At 38.5% G+C, this 1,916-nt stretch overlaps 1 non-coding gene across 1 annotated transcript; it reads left to right on the forward strand.

The window, feature by feature from the left end:
* Positions 1–1,363: 1,363 nt before the first annotated feature.
* LOC121998940 lies at positions 1,364–1,469 on the forward strand. The gene has a single exon (XR_006116719.1). It is a non-coding gene; the product is annotated as a small nucleolar RNA R71 (small nucleolar RNA).
* The last annotated feature ends 447 nt before the right edge of the window (positions 1,470–1,916 follow it).

Genomic DNA, 1,916 nt, shown 5'->3' on the forward strand with positions numbered 1-1,916 from the left:
TTGAAGTGCCATAGTAGTAAGTTTAATGTTTTTGAGACCTAATTTATTACAAATTGAATAGGGAATGAGGCTAACACTTGCCCCCAAATCACAAAAAGCTTTTTCAAAAAATTCTTTTCCTATGTTGCACGGAATATAAAAGCTCCTCGGTCCTTTAGTTTTGGGGAAGTGTTCTTCTCCAAAATAGCACTACATTCCTCACTAAGCGCAATGGTCTCAACCTCTCCTCTTCTTCTCTTGTTTGACATGAGATCCTTCAGGAATTTGGCAAATCTAGGCATTTGAAGAATAGCATCAATAAGAGGTACCTCTACACAAATTTCCTTAACTTTTTCTAAAAACTTGCCAAATTCTTCATCTTTCTTGAGCATTGTAAGTCTCTGAGGAAAAGGGACAGCTTTGCTCTGATGGTTCAGTGGAAGAGTCTCTTCAACCTCAATGGTACTCTCGTCATTAGCTTGAATCTGATTTGGTATAAGAGGAGAGAGCTCTTCTTCTTTTTATATCCCTTTTGGAGCAGTCGCTTGGGAGTCTCCCAAGGTCCGTCCGCTCCTAAGCTCAATTCTATTGCAATGCTCCATAGGATTCACATCAGGTTTTCCTGGAAGTTGTCCTGGTGCTCTGGATGATGAGGAAGCTAGTTGGGCAATTTGACTATCCTGGATCTTTTGATGCTTTTCAGAATTATCCATTCTCTGAATGAGCTTTGCTAAATCTTGCTTCATTTCATTCTGACTTGAGATAATTTCTTCAAGCATCTTTTCAATATTTGACTTTGGTAAGCCTTGAGAAGATAGATGTTGAAAATTTTGTTGCCCAGCTTGAAAATTTGGTCTTGCCCCCATAGATGGTCCTTGATCTTGATTATTTCTGTAAGAAAAATTGGGATGGCTCTTCCATCCAGGGTTATAAGTATTTGAGTATGGGTTGTTCTGCCTTTGATTGTAACTCATGATTGCATTACATTGTTCCAGTTGATTGATTTGTGCAGTGATAGCTCCCAATGGACATGAGTCATTTAAGTGCTCTGAACTCCCACATACTTCACAAGATGTACTAATAGCATTGACCATATTAGCACTAGTCCCCATATTCTCAAATTTCTTTGTAAGAGCGTCCAATTTTGCAGACAAAAGAGTGATTGCATCTACATCAAACTTCCCTGATGCTTTAATTGTTGGGTTTACAGAAGAATAGCCACCACTTCTTTCATTTGCCCATTGATGATGCTACACTGTCAATAATTTCTTCAGCTTCATCTAAACTTTTATTCATAAGTGCCCCTCCAGCAGCTGAATCAAGGGACACTTTGGTATGATAGTTGATACCATTATAAAAAGTGTGCAACACTAACCATCTTTCCAACCCATGATGTGGGCATTGTCTGAGCATACTATTATATCTATCCCATGCTTCAAAAAGAAATTCTGAGTCAGTTTGCTTGAAGCTTGCAATTAAATTCCTCATATGAGCTGTTTTGCTTGGTGGATAGAATTTATCAAGAAATTGTTGCTCACACTGCTCCCAAGTGGTGATGCTATTAGGGGCTAAAGAATTCAGCCATTGCTTTGCCCTATCTCTTAAAGAAAACCCAAATAATAATAATCTAACTGCTTCTGAAGGAACTCCATTCATTTTCATGGTACCACATATTTCATAAAAGACCTCTAAGTGTTGATTGGGGTCTTCATGAGGTCCTCCACCAAATTGGTTCTGCTGCACCATAGATATAATTGCGGGTTTGATCTCAAAGTTATTAGCTTCCACTGAAGGTCTTGAAATACTAGATCGAAAACCTCTTGCATAAGGTGCAGCATAATCATTGAGTGGTCTATTCGCCATGTTCAAATGTTCCTGTTCTTCAATTTGCCTTTGCAGAATTCTTCTTTTATGGAAAGTTCTGTCAATCTCAGGGT

The sequence above is a fragment of the Zingiber officinale genome, chromosome 6A (genome assembly GCF_018446385.1).
Source record: "Zingiber officinale cultivar Zhangliang chromosome 6A, Zo_v1.1, whole genome shotgun sequence".
Taxonomy (NCBI): Eukaryota; Viridiplantae; Streptophyta; class Magnoliopsida; order Zingiberales; family Zingiberaceae; genus Zingiber; species Zingiber officinale.